The sequence below is a fragment of the Salvia miltiorrhiza genome, chromosome 6, assembly GCF_028751815.1.
Source record: "Salvia miltiorrhiza cultivar Shanhuang (shh) chromosome 6, IMPLAD_Smil_shh, whole genome shotgun sequence".
Classification (NCBI taxonomy): Eukaryota; Viridiplantae; Streptophyta; class Magnoliopsida; order Lamiales; family Lamiaceae; genus Salvia; species Salvia miltiorrhiza.
The window spans coordinates 8,860,503-8,881,240 of NC_080392.1; the positions used below are offsets into that span (position 1 = coordinate 8,860,503).

Sequence of the window (20,738 nt, forward strand, 5' to 3'; positions counted from 1 at the left end):
CTGACATATTCACCAAACCGTTAGCTGATACAAGATTTTGTATGTTATGTGAAATGTTAAATCTTGTTGAGCTTCGCACATGATGAAGGTCTGGTTTCATATATAGGGGAGTATTGAAGTATAATTGGATTGATGCATCAAAGTTTTATTTTGTTGCCTAGTTTCTATTAGTTAGTTACAGCAGAGGTTATTTAGTTACAGTAGACGGTAGTTAGCAAGTTAGTTGTAACCATCTTCTTGAAGCTTCTATTTCATTGTATAAATAGAGCAGCTTCTACATCTTGTAAATCCGATTTTCATATTCAATAAACATGAGTTCTTCGTCTACAATCTACAGCCTAGTCTATATATTCAATACTCCATAATTTAAAATAGCATGAAATAAGGTCGAGTTTACACAAATATTGGTTAGTCGGAATTCGGGCTTGAGCCTACAAGTCACTATCGAATCTGGGCTTTTTTCTCTCTTATGTATAGTGTTGTGTGTGTGTGTGTGTGTTTATCCAATCTTGCTAGAGATGGCTCAGATTGGACTTCATCTGCTGCATCACCGTTTTAAAATGCATGATCATAGACTAATAATAATGAGATTACTCAAATCAATTGATATTGTGGTTACAAAGTTTGTTCAGTTGAAAATAGATCACGGAATAAAGCACATAATCATGTTGCCTTGTTTTCGAGTTGATGCATGAATAATTATAAGAAGTTTGATAGATATATCGACATATAGTAATTTTTTAGGTAATTAATGCAAAAAAAAAAAAAACATGAAAATGTTTTCTCCACAAAGTAGAAACCCTTTTAAATATTTGTAAGCTATAATTCCAATATATTGTAACGTTAAAATAAATGTGTAAACCGTGGAAAATTGAAAAACTAATGAAAAGTAATGTTATTGAGATTTTACACATGAAAGGCTTTTAATTATTTATCACACACACAACAATAATTTGATCCAATCCATCTTTTTCATGCACACAACAACAATAATAATAACAATAATAAGTGATTAATAATAATATGATGGATGGAATTCAAGGTTTGGGAAGGTGATGATCCTCGATGTCTTTGGTGAGGTGTATGAAGAAAGAGAGGATTGAAATGGGATGTTCAACATCCTCATTCAGCATCTCATACTCTATTGTCCACGTCACCAAATCCACGCTGTCGTTATTTTCCACGTGGATGGTCACAACAAAGCTTTGTAGAGCTGCATTACGTCTCCCTCGAGTGTGTTGAATTTAATTAGCTGCTTCTCCTCGTCAATGCCTTGGATCTCCTGCTTTCCCCACTTCTCTTTCCCATCTACATTCACATCACCAACTCAATAACATTTGCCCTCATTTTTTCTTTTAATTTCAATACATTAGCGACTACTTAAGTTTTAATAAAATAAGTAACTTCTACAACCTTCAAATTAACAATTAATAATTTTTTTTTTCACTTTTTGTTGTTTGTACTTTTTGAACTGCTTTTTTCATTTTTTTTTACTTGTTGTCCTTTCAATCCAGATGAGGACCTTTATTCCAATTTCCAAAAGCCTATTCTATCTTTGTTTGGATCCTCAGAGTATTGTACCCCTTTATTATTGGAGTTTAGTATTTTATTGATATTTATTATACAAATAAAAATTACTCCATCCGTCCCATGAAGCATGACACACTTCTTTTCGGCAGGAGAATTAAAAAATTGTTATTTTGTGTGTTAAGTGTGGTAGGTGGAAAAGTGAAAATGTGAATAAAGGGTAAATTTTTTACTATTTTTAGAAACGTGTCATGCTTCGTGGGACAGACCAAAAAGAAAACGGTGTCATGCTTCGTGGGACGGAGGGAGTATATAGTACTCCATATAGAAAATCCTAATTAACATTCACTACTTAAAATTCCAGTTAAAAAAAATCTATATATGTACCTTAATTATGAAATAATCTATTATTAACTAAAAACAGCATATTAAAGGAAAAAGAAGTAATTGTAAAACCTAATTGGACTTAAGCACTAGAGACTGAAATTGAAGGAAAAATAATGATTGTAAGATATAAAATTGCGATACCAAAAAAATGAGATAGATGATTTCAAATGTGATCTATTTTCTGTTAATTCCAACTGTCATTATTCTGTTAAAACATACACATCTATGATCTATAATCTATAACATAATATTAAAAAAAAAAAAAAACTTTCAATTTGGAATCAATTTTAAATTGACTGACAATTTTGTAGTTCTAATAAAATTAAAAAAATTATTAATAAATTATATATATATATATATATATATATATATTATTTCATTTTTCTTAATCTTCTTAATCTTTTTGTTTCATTTCTTTCTAAAATTGTAAAATTCGACTAATTATAAAATATTTAATATGCATATCAAATTAAAGATCACCATACGAGCTGTAATTTGATATATTTCAAGTAAATATTTGATTTAAAATATAAAAGTTATATTTATTTAATGGTTAAAATTTTAAGAAATTCTTTCTCATCTCTCAATTTTTTTAGAATAAATCTATTTTTTAATTCATTTATTTTATTTTCAATTTTAACTTTTTTTTTGCCTTTCCATAATATTATTGTGAATTCTTCTTTATTTTTTTATACTCAAATATATTCAGTTAAAATTATTTTTGTATATATATATATATTCATATGTTAATTGAACTTGTATCAATTTTATATAAATATAAAAAATATAAAAACGTTTCTCGTGCATTAAACTGGGTGCAAATGCTAGTGACGTGTACGTTGCAACTCATCAATTATGAAAATTTTGAAATACACATAACAGCAAAAACAGGAGATTGCATGTCCTCTTAGAATAGACTAGTGCGCAACCCGTCGAAATTCGACGAAAAATTATGTTAACTTATTATATAAATTATTTTTAAATTTATTTAATTTAAGATAATATAGTTGAAATTATATTAATTTGAATCATATTCCTCAATTAAATGTTAACCTTTTGTTAGAATAATAAATATTCTTTTTATGTAGATTTTTATTTAATATTCCCTCCGTCCCGCCCAAGACGCTACATATTCATTTTCGGGCCGTCCCAACGAAGATGCTACATTTCTATATTTGGCAAAAATAAGAAATTTTAAACACTTAATTAACACTAATTAAGTATTTTTTTATTAACTTCTCTCTCCTACTTTATCACTTTATTACATTCTCTTTCTTACTTTATCACTTTATTACTTTCTCTCTCTTACTTTATCACTTTATTATTACACACTTAAAACATTAATCTACAACTCCTTAAATCCCGTGCCGAAAAGCAAATGTAGCGTCTTGGCCGGGACGGAGGGAGTAATATTTTGAAAAATGTATCGATATTGAAAATTTTATTTCATCTGAGCATCATCTCGTCTGAACCTTGTAGGATCATATCATAATCTAAATTTCGGAAGACGACAACTAACGTTTGAACATCAGACTTTTGAGTATCATCTCGTCTAGACCTTAAAATACAAAAAATGAACTTTTATGCGTCAAGTTTTTTTAACATCACTATCTGGAGCTTTAAAAATCAAAGTTGACTTGTGAGATTGTATGATTTGGAGCTTCTAACATCATAACTAACTTGTAAACATCATTTTGTATGGAACTTGAAAAAATATTGACAAACTTTTATGCATTATTAGTTCTAAATATTATAATTGGGTTCCAAGAATCATCTTGTTTGGAGTTAAAAAAAAATAAATTTAACTTGTGAGTATCATCTCATTTGAACTTTGAATAACCACAATTAAGTTACAAGAATTATCTTGTGTGTAGCTTTAAAGATCATTATCATCTTTAGCTTGTAAGATCATAACTAATTTCTAAACATCATCTTGTATGCAACTTGAAAAATCTTAACAATTTTTTGTGCATTATTTCATGTGGAGTTTGAAATATCATAATTGAGTTTCGAGCATCATTTCGTTTGAAATTTGAAAGAATAAAATGGACTCGTGAACATTAATTATCTTCAAATCTTGAGTTTCGAGCATCATTCCATCTGAAAATTGAAAGAATAAAATTGATTCGTGAACATTATCTTGTTTGAAGTTTGAAAGACCATAACTAAGTTTTGAAAATCATCTCATGTGTAGCTTAAGAAAGTTGACACGAGATTCAAATTGTATTAATTTATTTAGTAATTTAATTGATAAATTTTCATAAAAAATCTATGTTGAATCCAAATTTTATACAAAATATATTATTTTATAATCAAATTAAATTGAAGAAATAATTTACTTAATCAAACTTTATTTTTTCAAATTAAATTAATTAGACCATGTATTTAATTAAATAAATTTTGTCAAATTAAATTGATAAAACAATTGAAATTGTATTAGTCTCAATCATTCCGCCAATTAAATGTAAATTTTTAATTTGGAGAGCAAGAGCTTATTCTTGTATAAGTTTTATTTTGGTGAAATCTTATAAAAATACTCAATGTGAAATGAGGTAATTTATATGAATTCTTCACTCGATTGAGATTATTATAAATTTGATACATGATTAAAGATTTCTAATATATTTTAACATCATATCCTCTATTGTTCTTTATCTAAATTCTTCATTTATGCATTACTAATTTCATAATTTATCTATTATTATTATTATTATTATTATTATTATTATTATTATTATTATTATTATTATTATTGTTGTTGTTGTTGTTGTTGTTGTTGTTGTTGTTGTTGTTGTTGTTGTTGTTGTTGTTGTTGTTGTTGTTGTAGTTGTAGTAATGGACGAACAGAAACAAATAAAGTTTGCAGAAATGAAAAATATATTTTTCTTCCCTATATAAATAAAATGTATGGATTTATTTTATCAAAAATAAAAAAAAAATTAATTATTTTGATAGACATAAAATAAGATTTTGTTTTAAAGTAATCAGTTTATAGAATTTGTGCCTTATTATGCAAACATGTAAATCAATGACCGGACCCGTTTTGTAATGCCCCGCTCTTTTAAATACATATTAGATTAAATATGTGCATTAGTTATAAAATTCTTTTAATTATTTATTGTGATTATTTTGTTCAGATAATATTATTTCAGCAAAAGTCTGTATAAGAAATACAGAGCTGCGATTTAATATTCAGTCATGAATCAAACCAATAATTAAATTTTTGGTTTAGCTACACATTTGAAACTTTGCATTACCAGTTGATTGAATCACTAGCATTAGAAATTTTACATTTATAACCGATTTCATAAATCGTGTTATTTAAATCAAATTGCTGGAATTATAATTTGAGATCATATGCATAATAATTTCATTATTTCGCGTTATATGTGTTAAGGTATTAAGTCGCGAATTAATTCCGACTTTCACGTATTAAATCTCAAGATTGAGGATTTAATTTATATAAATACGACGAGTATTTAATCATCGAGAATTGGAGAATTATTACAGAAACAAGTACGAACTATGAGAAATTAGATCACGATAAATAGTCGAATCACTACACTATTACACCAACCCCTCCAACATATATCATTTTTTTTTTTTGAATTGAGAAAAAAGAGAGAAACTTTTAAATATAGCTTAAATAAGATCTTACAAAAAAAACATAACATGAACATATGCAAATAAAATAAGAAATGCTTTGCAGATTTGTACAAATCACGAGACAACAAAAGTTGAATTCTTATCTAAGTCTAACTGTCTAAGATAGATAACTGCGAAATGAACTTCGACTCCACGACTTAGTTTAGTATCATTATCACAACTATTCATCTTCAAAAACTGCATTTTTCCGCAGTTAATTCCATCCAAATAGTCAAGATTTCAGCAAGAGAAAATCATGCCAATAACCACAATTTTCAAAGCTGCAATATCTTCCATGCAATCCATCACACCCAAAAAGCCCCAATTTCAGGAGAAGATGATCACGCCGAGAGCAAAGTTTTCAAAGATGGCAGGAGAAGATGATCACGCCGAGACCAAAGTGTTCAAAAATGGCAGCAATATTTCTTCAACATTTGCTGCCACCAACCACCTCAACCTCTCTATAAATTGAGGTGAGTTCTGCAGAAGGAAGAAGTGCAGAAGTGCGAGAGGTGTGAGGTAAAACAAGAGAAAATTTTAAATTTCTTACTTGCAAGAGCTCAAGTGAGCTCCCTTCGCCGGGCCGTTTATTCGCCGACCGGCCACTAGGCTCTGAACCGAGAACGTGTACTCGTTCCTCCATCTTCAGGCTACCAAACCCAACAATCGAAAGGCCGAAACCTTCTCTATATTTTCCCGACCAAAGGCCACAATATCCTTCGGAGGCCAACGTCGAATTCCCGACTTAGCCACCGGCCAACTTACGGCCTTCGTTTCTCACTATCCTTACGACGAAAAAGGATCGAGAAACCACCGTTGTGTAGCCTGATCTACCTCGCACGAGGAAGACTAAGTCGTAGACCTTCGCGGCTAAACACCATAGCGGAACGACGACCAGAAAAACCCCCGGCGAACAACTTCCATTAGTGCTCACTTGGACAAGGGTAAGTTGACGCCCTTATTTCGATGCATTCCCGTTTCTATTATATTATGGGAAATTTCTGGGGTATAGATGGGAGTGTGGTGAATATTTGTACAAAGTTTCATGTTATTTGAACTTCGTTTACTACCCTTTTAAAATTTGAGAAGTCTACTGCCCGTATCTATTGAAACTGTCGTGAGGCAGATGATTAAGTTAACTATTTCAGTAACCATATGTTGATATTTAGCTCTCAAATTTTTATGGTATAAATTTATATGCGTTATCTATCTGCATATAAAATTTGAGGTCATTCCGGAAACGTTTGCTATTTTTCAAAGATCTGGACTTTCAGTTGGCAGAAACTGCCGAATCTGGTAGGCGATGGGAAAATCGCTATATCTCTTAAACTACTTGGAGTTTTTCAACATACTTTTTTTTCAATTAAACTAGACTCAAAGAGGTTTCTATTGATATAAAATTCGACTCCATACGAGTTCGGAGTAAAAGCAGTTTATTAGTTGAAGTTGAATCTATACAGTTTTGTTGAGATGGAAATGATTCAAAATAATTCCTATTAAGAATTTTAAAGTTTTATTGTTGATAAAATATCACTTTTAGTTTATAAATGAGCTATTGATGTGTGTATATATATATATATATATATATATATATTGGTGATTGACATTATTAAATGGGGAAAAGGAAAACGTTTTATGTTTATAGAATTATTCTTTATTTATAATAGATAAATAAAAGAATAATATAAAATGGAATTTCCTACATCCTCAAAGGTACATGAAGTATTTTGATAAAGGAAGAACGATTGTATATGAGTTAGATATAGTCGTTTAAGGAAATATGGGTAGTTAGAGAAATGAGTGAATAGTGATTCACTGCATTTGTTGTTATCTTTTCTATTATTCACTCGAACACATGTTTTCGTGTTATTAAAGGTTCAAATAAACAAAAGCGCCTGAGTAACCTATCGCGCTAAGGAAAGAGAATCATTGTCTTAAGTAGCAAAACACTGCAATCAGGTAGGCATTACTTTTACTATACGTATACAGAGATCCCCTGCGTGTCGTAGGCCTCTTATACGAATGAATGCATGAGATGATCTAACTGTTAATTTCAGTTTCATATATATATCAAATGAGTTTAAATGTTACGTTCAAGCAAGTTATTTCATGACAAAAATCTTTGAGTTAAAGTTATTTCAAGTATTGTCTTGCCATAAAATGTTTAAATTTTAGTATGATATCTATCTGCTTTGGCTTTGCCAATGATGCAATCGAATTCGGGTCTTGAGCAGTTGATAGCTATCCTGCCAGGGCTAGTGTACACCAGTGACCGTGAGTCATCTAGCGGGTTGGCCGGTCAAGTGACCGTGAGAGGTGGCCACCTCTCCGGCACACAGTTCCAGATATGATAGATTACAAGAGAACTTAGTCTGCAGACGAACTTTAAGAATCACAAATGAACTTAGTAAGCTTGGGCCTTTTTAGCGAAAAAAAACTCCCTTGCTGTACTGTTTATGATGGCATGACAATTTACAGTTTTGAAGCATGTATTTTTATACCTAGGCATACGTGCCCACTGAGTACTTTTGTACTCAGCCCTGCATATGTTTTCTAAATGTGCAGGTTGAGCTGATGTGATGATGGTGCTGCAATGAGCGGAGTCTCCAGGGTTGTTAATAAATAGTTAACCTGTCTAGAATATGTCTTCATACATATGTCTAGCTACTTTCCGCTGCAAGATGTTGTTGATGTTATAGTATGTTATGTCATACTTTGAGTCTTAAGAGAATGGTTTCATATGATGTATAACTTGATTAATGATATTAATTAAGTTTTATGCTGTCTTTCATAGACTATTTTCAATTGAGTATTCATTAATAAAAATGACGAGTTTTATTAAGATGAGTAAGTTTTACGGCTATAAATGACGCCCCTTTTCTTCCCCATCTTCTTTAACCCCATCCCTAGTCGTAGATCACTCGGCTTAACTATCCTTAGTTAGGGCGGGCTGTGACAAAGTGGTATCAGAGCCAGGTTAAGCTCTGAATTATAAGTCTTGAGTTTAGTATAGAATGAGTCACTAGACTAATAGTTATTAACAACCGTGAGCTCAGCGCACCATCACACCAGACTCAACGAGGTATGTAAAATTTCAAAGTTTATTTGACATTAAATTTTGAAGAGCATGATGTTGAGGTTATATGATGAGTTATGATGTTACACTTTGAAGGTGCATAGTTTGAGTTTGAGGATGACAACATGATTAATAATGAGTTATTATGTTGTAAGAGCATATGTTGACGTTACATGATGAATCATGAGAGCGTTTATATCATATGATGTTATATGATTGAGGATGCATAATTATGAGTTATGATGTGATGTATTTGAGATGTTTTGTGATGAGAATTGTTTGAGCAGTTGTGATAAGTCACGATGATTTAGATGAAGGAATCTAATGTCATTGTTAAGAGAGATTTTTTTTACTAAGTAGAAGGATGAAATGAGAACTTAGAGCTAAAGCTTGAGAGAATTAGCAATTGCTTTAAGTACTTGTTGGTTTGAGTTATGAGTTTGAGTTATGAGCTTGAGTATAATAGCATGATTAATGATGAGTTATTAGCATGCTGCAATGAGATATTGTACGATATGTTGAGTTGTTTTGTGACGCGAGTTTTGCTCACGCAACCTTAATGGTACTTGAGAAGGTATCATGAGCCATAGTCTTTGGAGATGGCTTTGAGAGAAAATTGTTGAGTTGTCTTACTGAGTCACGATGATTTAGATTAAGGGATCTAATATCATTGTTTAGAGAGATTCCCTACTGAGTAAAGATGGGACGAGATGAGAATTTAGATGTTTTGAGCTTGAGTTTTAAGATAACAGTACTACTTAGTAGGAGTTTTGCTAAGTTATGTTTTGTTTATTTCTGTTGCTGGAGCCAAGTAGAGTTAGTTCCTAGAGTCACCTTTAAGTTCTCCTTATAGGTTGGTCAGGACTGTTGGCACTGTACGAAAGTGGACTGTTGTGAGATCGAACTCAGGGAAGATCGGATACGAGGACGAGGCGTACAGTATGTGGTACAGAGATACCCTAACAGATTTTCAAACACATGTTCATAGACTATGAAAGGATGAGAAAGAGCCAAGGAAGGCTAGGGTTGAAAGGATGAGAAGTAGCCGAGGAGGGCTAGAGTTGATGAGAATGAGAAGAGAAGCCGATGTAGGCTAGAGCTAAGGATGATCTTGAGAGTATGAGCAGTACACCCTTGTTTTTGATTAGTTTCAATTATATTGCGATGTATATAACTTACTTAGGAGATATTGATACTTGAGCTTTTGACATGTTGATAGATAAGCATGCGAATATAGTACCCTACTGATGTTAAATAGATGGATGTTCCTAGTGTGCTAAAGTAGCAACTAGATGAGTTAACCGGTAACAATTACCGTAGGAAGTCCAAACCGAGACATAGCACCATTAATGGTGTCGGTTTAGAAGGGACATTACGATAGATACTATGGTTTTTGTAGGGTTTATATAACCCCTTTATGTAAGTCCTCTAAAAAGAGGCATTCTACTGATGGATATATTAGGTTGACCAGAGTGGTCTTTTTGTTAGCATTTCGTGAGTGCTTATTGCCTTACAGATGAATGTTAAGGTGACCGTGAGGGTTTCCTTAAAGTTGAGTTAGTAAATTGCACTTGAGTTTCGAGGATGCTTAGAGCGTTGGTCGAGTTGAGTTTTCCTTTTGTGATTTCAAAAATGCCTCAAAGATATCATCAAGAGTGTGATGTGAAGGATAGGCGGGATAATACTCCGCCACCACCACCGCAACATGAGAGGAGAGTCGAAAAATATTGAATTTTCGAAACAAGAGTCTAGAACATAGGACCCTGAATTTAAGCTTTTAGCCTGCTGGTATCAACTTAAGTTTTGTTATGTATAGTAGTATGAGGGTTTAGAAGACACAGAATTTCCAAGTTCGGGATAGTATATCCCGTGTGACTGGGGAGTGATTATGTTGGACCTGGCCAGTCCGCATGATCCAAATCTCAGTAGACGTGTTTTGGGTTTATAAACCCATGTGTTTCAACTTTCGGTTGAAAAGCCAGATGGGTTCTTACTCTAGGTCATTTTTGTTCGACCTGGTAGTTACTTCATTATACCCTCTGGTCATTCATTTGAGTCTCTTGAAACAATTTGTTTTGATGTCATTCTAGGGTTGAACTCTTACAACTTTTGAGTTATCCTAGTAGATTCTCTTGATGTATAAGACTAGTGAGAGGCACGTCAGAGGACTTTAACACCCGAGCAACTAGTAAACTACACCTGAGAACAATTCAAGGCTACTCTTGAGAAATATGTACCGAGGAGTACAGTAAGCAGCGAGAGACTTATTATCGAAGTTTGATTCAAGGAAAGAAATCGATTGTAGAATATAATTAAGAACTCTGTGAGCTATCACGTTCGCTCATCAGAAGATGGATACTGATGAAGAGATGTTTGAGTTTTAAGTGCTGGTTTAAGGCAGGACTTTAAGGTAGTATGGGCAAGATATTGGATGCACCAGTTAGAATCCTGTTTAATACAGGAGCCTTGCATTCTTTAAGTGTTTGAAGCATGTTACCTTCAAACTCGAACCAAAACGAGCTAGTCCCAAGTTGAGAGTAATCACTCCTGTAGGAAGAGCTACTACAGTTTCTCACATGATTTCTAAATTAGAATTTGAGTTAGGACCACTAAAGATGAAAACAAGAACCTTGCACTTAATGCCTATGTGGAACGTAGACATTATTCTAAGGATGGAGTACATTGAGTATATGATGTCAATTGATGATTTTGATATGAGTTAGTTTAATAAAATTAGGGATATGTGTATCTATGCTCTAATTTGTAAATTGATGGGTTATATGTGAGATTAATTGGCTAAGATTGATAGATCTATGAATGGATTAAGGTATCATGTGTGTTTATTAAATTTCAAAGAGTTTACTTTAATAAAAATCAGGACTTTTTGCCTATGTGTTATTTAAGTGATTTTGGCTTAAGATATATGTATTTGAGCATGATATTAGTGTATAATTATGTTTGAGTAAGTCTTTTGTTGGCTAAGAAATTTTTGACTTAGTTTAGTTTGTATGAGTTTTTGAGTTTTCATATTTTGAGAAGTCGATGATTGATAAAATGAGGTCTAATTGCTTTATGACCATTATGTGAAAGTTTGTCATGTTTTATTAAGAGTTTTATGATGATACATGAAGTTTCATTAGAGTTTAGTTTACATGATAAAAAGGAATCTATATGTGTATAATGATTTATATGATAAATGAGATCATGTTTGAGTATTTGAGTAATTTTGAGCACGAAAATGAGAAGAGAATTTTAATGATGCGTTCGTTGAAATGTTTTACTTAAGATTTGAGGTTATGATGTAAGAAGAGAGTCAAGATTGAGTATGATGAGTATTATAATGTGCTTGAATGTTTTCAAGTGCTATATGTGTTTAAAATGAGCTTTGATTGGTTTTCATTGAAGGGATGTTGGGTTGAGCATTTAAGAGTTTGAGATGAGATTTTGGTGAATTTCATAGGCCTACTGACCTACTGTGATCGACGGTTTTTAGATGTCTAATAGCTTTGAAAATTTTATAGGAAATCCCTACATGAGTCTTAAGCACACCGGTAAAATTTCAAGTCATTTGGACTTCGTTTACTATTTTTATAAAATACAAAACCTAAACTGCACATTACTACCGAGAATTTCAGAGAACAGGAGAAAGAGTCCTTCATTTCAGTAGCTTCCTGTGTGATCTAGATTTCAACATTTTTATGGTATTAACCTTATTGTGTTAGCTAGATATCCACCAAAGTTGAGCCCAGTTTGACAACGTTTACTAATTTTCAAAAATCCAAGTTTTCGATTGCTCAAAACTGCCGAATATGGTAGACTGTAGTAAAACAGTCATATTTCCTACAATACTTGGAGTTTTTGACTCTACTTTTTTTTTATGAAACTAGACTCGAAGACCTTTCGTTTGGTATGAGTCTCGAGTCCAAAAGGTGTCGGAGTCAGAACAGGTTAGATTTGGAAGTTGAGTCAGTGTAAACACAGAGCATGTTTTGATAATGTTTGATTGTGTTTTCTTATGGGCCTTAGGTGATTGTGTTGTCTATGTGTTTGAATGAGATTAGAAGAGCCTTATATGAGAGACAAATCGAGACTTAGAACCATGATTTTCTTGAAACTTATCCTTGAACTTAAGGATTTGAGATGAGTGGAGAGTTTATATAGAGTTAAGTAAGGAGATAGATGAGATAGAGCATAAGTTTCCTTTCATGTCTCTGATAACCATAAGTTTTTGATGTCGAGTCTAGAATAGTATCTCTAGACTTCTAAGAATGTCAGTAACCCTCAGCTCGCAGTCACACTGCCGCAACAAAGGTACAATAATAGTTTCAAAAATATACATATATGTATTTCAGACGTTATGAAAGTTTTTCAAGAAAATGTGCGCCTTATGTTTACGATGCTATGTGAATGCTTTTTGTCGTGTTTGGGACTACCCGAACCCATAACGACTCAATGAATGTATTTCGTGTTTGGGACAACCCGAGCCCTTAACGAATCAATGTATGTATGTATGTATGGTCGAGTTAGATTCCTTGAATCTTTCCGGCATAAGCAAAGTTTTCATGAAAGGGACATTAAATGTCCATATATGTTAAGGTTTCAAAAGAAACAGAAGTATGTATGTATGAAAGAATGAGAAAGCTTTATGTTGTCGTTTTAGGCTAGAATGATGGGTCCTCTTACAAACCGTTTGAGTACCACCCAAGAATGCTTTGAGAATGTTAATCGTGATAGCACCGCTTGATCGATTTAAGTAAAGACTGGTAAGATAGAAATGTTTAACATAGAGATGTTACAACATAGAGGCAATGCTTTAAGACTAAGGATTCACTTGAGCTATTTCAATAGCGGTGAGATTAAGTTTTTCACATAAGAACTTATGTTGCTTATGATTATGATGTTAGTCGTGATAGCTTGGCTAGAACAACATAGAATGGACTTTCATGGTATCAGTAACTTATGATGAAGTACTTATTAGTAAGTGCTTTAAGTTAGAAGTTGACTTAGAGCTTTATAAGAGATAAGAAGTTGACATGATTGGGGGCGAAGCTCCCATTTGACTGAGTGATTCATCGTGCTGGGTCTGGTCAGCCCATATAACTAAGATCTCGGTGATTGTCAATTAGGATTTTGACCTTGAGTAGGGCGTCATCCCAATGTATAGACTCACACTATGTAGTTGTCACAATAAGATCTTATTTTACCACGATAAGCACAGTAATGACTAGAATGACTTAGTTTGCTGTCAGTTCTCGAAGTACTAGAAGGTGATATTCTCACAGTTAGAAAGATACACTAAGCATCAACCTATCTTTTGACCGATAGTCGGTAGAAACAAAGCAACTTCTGGAATCCCAAGTGGAGAACCAGGGCAGATAACTAGTATGATAGAGTTTTCAACAAAATGTCAGGACGTGCTCCAAATATGGTGGACACTTATGAGAAACGCGTGAAGGAGTTCGCAAACGAATGGCGTCATGAGATATTCAATTCCCCTACCAAGCCAAAGAAATATTACGTAGGAACAACCAACGAGCAAGACTCTCACCATCGAATCACTGCTACCAAGGGAGAATGGGAAGACTCCGACACAATCTGGATATACACCACCTCAAGATGTGGTGAAGGAAAGAAAATGGAATGAAGAAAACAACAGAAAATTCGAGAATAGAAAAAGAACTTTAGAATAAGACTTAAGATCTAACCCAGCCTCAGAGCCAACAACCTCACGCTAGAAGGGTGATTGTTTCGGCTAAAGTGTCAAAAGCTCCATCAATAGGAAGCAAGTAATTGTTTTAAACTTCAGAGAACTTGAGCACTATATCTCATTAGCCCCAAAGTTGAATTACTTGACTTATGACTTAGAACTCGTTGTGGTTGTGCACGTGTTGGAAATTTGGAGATACTATCTCTACGGAGTTAAGTGTGAGGTCCTTATAGCTGACAAGAATTTGAAATGCTTTTCGAGCAAAGAGATTTCAATGTAAGACAACAGAGACGATTCGAATTAGTGAAGAATTATGATGGTACCATCAATTGGAAATTAAGATAAGATGTTTCACCACTAAATATAAAGTACTGATTGGTGATTGCCTTATTCGGTTTAGTAATTGTTCACCATCCGGAGACAATATCAAGCTGTGTAGTTGCATCAATAGTTAAGTGTGAATTTCAAGAAAGGATTATGAAAGCACGAAATGAAAATGGATATTGGTGAGAAAATGTGTCTCGCCTCAAGAATAAGAAAAACGAAAGGATTCACGAAAGTCAGGAATAGTGCACTAATGGTTAGTGGAGGATTGTGGATGTATACACTGAATATTACGTCTCGCAGTTAAGAAAGTATGTGATTAAAAAAGATGAGATAGTCCAAGCTCAGGGCTTAAGTTATGAAGAGAAATCAGTTTAGTGACTAGATTGCAAGGTTCAAGTGTTACGAGGCAATAATGTTGTTCTCGTCATGTAGTGGAACCATCACAGGATGGAAAAGGCTACAAAAGAGATGAATGAAACGAATGACTAGTATCACAAGCTAGAATACCAGGTATGCAAATTTCGGGACGAAATTTATTTTAAGGGGGGTAGTATGTAATGCCCCGCTCTTTTAAATACATATTAGATTAAATATGTGCATTAGTTATAAAATTCTTTTAATTATTTATTGTGATTATTTTGTTCAGATAATATTATTTCAGCAAAAGTCTGTATAAGAAATACAGAGCTGCGATTTAATATTCAGTCATGAATCAAACCAATAATTAAATTTTTGGTTTAGCTACACATTTGAAACTTTGCATTACCAGTTGATTGAATCACTAGCATTAGAAATTTTACATTTATAACCGATTTCATAAATCGTGTTATTTAAATCAAATTGCTGGAATTATAATTTGAGATCATATGCATAATAATTTCATTATTTCGCGTTATATGTGTTAAGGTATTAAGTCGCGAATTAATTCCGACTTTCACGTATTAAATCTCAAGATTGAGGATTTAATTTATATAAATACGACGAGTATTTAATCATCGAGAATTGGAGAATTATTACAGAAACAAGTACGAACTATGAGAAATTAGATCACGATAAATAGTCGAATCACTACACTATTACACCAACCCCTCCAACATATATCATTTTTTTTTTTGAATTGAGAAAAAAGAGAGAAACTTTTAAATATAGCTTAAATAAGATCTTACAAAAAAAACATAACATGAACATATGCAAATAAAATAAGAAATGCTTTGCAGATTTGTACAAATCACGAGACAACAAAAGTTGAATTCTTATCTAAGTCTAACTGTCTAAGATAGATAACTGCGAAATGAACTTCGACTCCACGACTTAGTTTAGTATCATTATCACAACTATTCATCTTCAAAAACTGCATTTTTCCGCAGTTAATTCCATCCAAATAGTCAAGATTTCAGCAAGAGAAAATCATGCCAATAACCACAATTTTCAAAGCTGCAATATCTTCCATGCAATCCATCACACCCAAAAAGCCCCAATTTCAGGAGAAGATGATCACGCCGAGAGCAAAGTTTTCAAAGATGGCAGGAGAAGATGATCACGCCGAGACCAAAGTGTTCAAAAATGGCAGCAATATTTCTTCAACATTTGCTGCCACCAACCACCTCAACCTCTCTATAAATTGAGGTGAGTTCTGCAGAAGGAAGAAGTGCAGAAGTGCGAGAGGTGTGAGGTAAAACAAGAGAAAATTTTAAATTTCTTACTTGCAAGAGCTCAAGTGAGCTCCCTTCGCCGGGCCGTTTATTCGCCGACCGGCCACTAGGCTCTGAACCGAGAACGTGTACTCGTTCCTCCATCTTCAGGCTACCAAACCCAACAATCGAAAGGCCGAAACCTTCTCTATATTTTCCCGACCAAAGGCCACAATATCCTTCGGAGGCCAACGTCGAATTCCCGACTTAGCCACCGGCCAACTTACGGCCTTCGTTTCTCACTATCCTTACGACGAAAAAGGATCGAGAAACCACCGTTGTGTAGCCTGATCTACCTCGCACGAGGAAGACTAAGTCGTAGACCTTCGCGGCTAAACACCATAGCGGAACGACGACCAGAAAAACCCCCGGCGAACAACTTCCATTAGTGCTCACTTGGACAAGGGTAAGTTGACGCCCTTATTTCGATGCATTCCCGTTTCTATTATATTATGGGAAATTTCTGGGGTATATATGGGAGTGTGGTGAATATTTGTACAAAGTTTCATGTTATTTGAACTTCGTTTACTACCCTTTTAAAATTTGAGAAGTCTACTGCCCGTATCTGTTGAAACTGTCGTGAGGCAGATGATTAAGTTAACTATTTCAGTAACCATATGTTGATATTTAGCTCTCAAATTTTTATGGTATAAATTTATATGCGTTATCTATCTGCATATAAAATTTGAGGTCATTCCGGAAACGTTTGCTATTTTTCAAAGATCTGGACTTTCAGTTGGCAGAAACTGCCGAATCTGGTAGGCGATGGGAAAATCGCTATATCTCTTAAACTACTTGGAGTTTTTCAACATACTTTTTTTTCAATTAAACTAGACTCAAAGAGGTTTCTATTGATATAAAATTCGACTCCATACGAGTTCGGAGTAAAAGCAGTTTATTAGTTGAAGTTGAATCTATACAGTTTTGTTGAGATGGAAATGATTCAAAATAATTCCTATTAAGAATTTTAAAGTTTTATTGTTGATAAAATATCACTTTTAGTTTATAAATGAGCTATTGATGTGTATATATATATATATATATATATATATATATATATATTGGTGATTGACATTATTAAATGGGGAAAAGGAAAACGTTTTATGTTTATAGAATTATTCTTTATTTATAATAGATAAATAAAAGAATAATATAAAATGGAATTTCCTACATCCTCAAAGGTACATGAAGTATTTTGATAAAGGAAGAACGATTGTATATGAGTTAGATATAGTCGTTTAAGGAAATATGGGTAGTTAGAGAAATGAGTGAATAGTGATTCACTGCATTTGTTGTTATCTTTTCTATTATTCACTCGAACACATGTTTTCGTGTTATTAAAGGTTCAAATAAACAAAAGCGCCTGAGTAACCTATCGCGCTAAGGAAAGAGAATCATTGTCTTAAGTAGCAAAACACTGCAATCAGGTAGGCACTACTTTTACTATACGTATACAGAGATCCCCTGCGTGTCGTAGGCCTCTTATACGAATGAATGCATGAGATGATCTAACTGTTAATTTCAGTTTCATATATATATCAAATGAGTTTAAATGTTACGTTCAAGCAAGTTATTTCATGACAAAAATCTTTGAGTTAAAGTTATTTCAAGTATTGTCTTGCCATAAAATGTTTAAATTTTAGTATGATATCTATCTGCTTTGGCTTTGCCAATGATGCAATCGAATTCGGGTCTTGAGCAGTTGATAGCTATCCTGCCAGGGCTAGTGTACACCAGTGACCGTGAGTCATCTAGCGGGTTGGCCGGTCAAGTGACCGTGAGAGGTGGCCACCTCTCCGGCACACAGTTCCAGATATGATAGATTACAAGAGAACTTAGTCTGCAGACGAACTTTAAGAATCACAAATGAACTTAGTAAGCTTGGGCCTTTTTAGCGAAAAAAAACTCCCTTGCTGTACTGTTTATGATGGCATGACAATTTACAGTTTTGAAGCATGTATTTTTATACCTAGGCATACGTGCCCACTGAGTACTTTTGTACTCAGCCCTGCATATGTTTTCTAAATGTGCAGGTTGAGCTGATGTGATGATGGTGCTGCAATGAGCGGAGTCTCCAGGGTTGTTAATAAATAGTTAACCTGTCTAGAATATGTCTTCATACATATGTCTAGCTACTTTCCGCTGCAAGATGTTGTTGATGTTATAGTATGTTATGTCATACTTTGAGTCTTAAGAGAATGGTTTCATATGATGTATAACTTGATTAATGATATTAATTAAGTTTTATGCTGTCTTTCATAGACTATTTTCAATTGAGTATTCATTAATAAAAATGACGAGTTTTATTAAGATGAGTAAGTTTTACGGCTATAAATGACGCCCCTTTTCTTCCCCTTCTTCTTTAACCCCATCCCTAGTCGTAGATCACTCGGCTTAACTATCCTTAGTTAGGGCGGGCTGTGACACGTTTATAATTTACATATACGTGCATGTCTCAATTCAAACTTAATTTTATTGAAAATTAAGAATATAAATATTATATATATATATATATTAAATTCATATAATATAATATATTGCAACATATACATATAATATGTACGCTTTAAGAAATATAAAATTAATAACAAATATACATCTAATCACTAACATTCAATCAAAATAATTTATCGTATATAGATTATAATTTTTTTCTTATCAAACATGTAAATCTAATTTTTATCTAGAAAAAATAAATAATAAAATTTATTAATTTAGATTATATGTAATGTTAATATTATTATATATATATATATATATATATATATATATATATACATCTATTATATAATACGATTAAGCCTTAACCTATGTGGCATATCTAAAATCTCACCATTTCAAAATTTACCATATATAATCTTCATCATTTATTAATTAATTAACTATTACATTCTATATAAAGATTCATTAATCATAATAAATATAATTAATAATAAATGTATATATATATATATATAATAATATTAATATTACATATAATCTAAATTAATAAATTTTATTATTTATTATGATTAATGAATCTTTATATAGAATGTAATAGTTAATTAATTAATAAATGATGAAGATTATACATGGTAAATTTTGAAATGGTGAGATTTTAGATATGCCACATAGGTTAAGACTTAATCGTATTATATAATAGATGATCTTATTTGCTTTCAATCCAGGCAGCAAAGTGAAAACAGATAAATTTGTAAAAAAGTGAAAAATAAGTTTGTACAAGGTAAATCATATATATATATATATATATATATATATATATACAGTATAATTTTGTCGAAGTTACTCATATTGCGACAGTTCTTTGATTCCTTCAGTTTAAAAATATAATTCATTTTATTCTACAAATTAAAAAAATATATATTTAATTTTCGCATTATCTAGCATCAACAATAAATTAAACTTTCTGAAAAAAATGTATAAACAGTAAAACAATTTACATATATATATATATATATATATATATATATATATATATATATATATATACGTACCATGAGTATACCTCCAAGCGATGATGGAGCCAACATGTCCATATTGACCCTCATGCAAATCACAGCCTTGCACTTTATGAGGGCTAATTGTGGAAAGATCGTCAGGATTGTGCCTCAGCAGTTCATGAAATACATCTCCACCAGCCTTGAATTCTATTGCTGCAATCAACTTACCAACCAAACCCATCTCAAAATTTATCAAAGTTTATACTATAAATATTTTTCTATAAGATTTAAGAAACTCTACAATTTTCTCTCCTTTATATAGGCAAGCTTACCAGCTCATCGCACACCCACGTTCTATTTCATATAGCCCACATTATGCATCTGGGTTTGACATTTTTATTTTATGCCTTACTTATCCAATTTTGACATAAAATTATTTTATGTTATAATTATATATAAGTTAAAGTTATAAAAATAAGTTTACATTTGAACAGAGTTATGCCATCTGGATTGTTAATCGTTCGTGATGGGACATGACAATAGACCAAAATGATGAGACTAAATATAATTCAACAATCCACACCCTTCAAACATCTATGTATCGATCCCAAATACAATTAAAAAGTAATTTTATCATTCGTTCTAGTTTCAATCATTTATAACACTGTTTGCTAATTACTCATATTCGTTTGAAATAATTGGACATCCGTTGCAATAACAATGTTCGAACATTTTTAGGTCAATTAACATGAATAATAAATAGAATAAGATTAAAAAATAAAGAAAAGTTTGTCTAGGCACGTCGATTAATGTTTAGACCCTTTTTTCAAAAAAAATTAGAATCAATTTTTGTCCCAAACTTGTATAGTAATACACACTAATTGCTCAAACTCATTTAAATTTATAAGCTATCTAATTAGCCAAATATTAGTGTTACA

At 32.4% G+C, this 20,738-nt stretch overlaps 1 pseudogene; it reads right to left on the minus strand.

Moving 5' to 3' along the window:
• Positions 1-897: 897 nt before the first annotated feature.
• On the minus strand, positions 898-20,067 carry LOC130988467 (kirola-like; annotated as a pseudogene).
• Between the last annotated feature and the right edge of the window lie 671 nt (positions 20,068-20,738).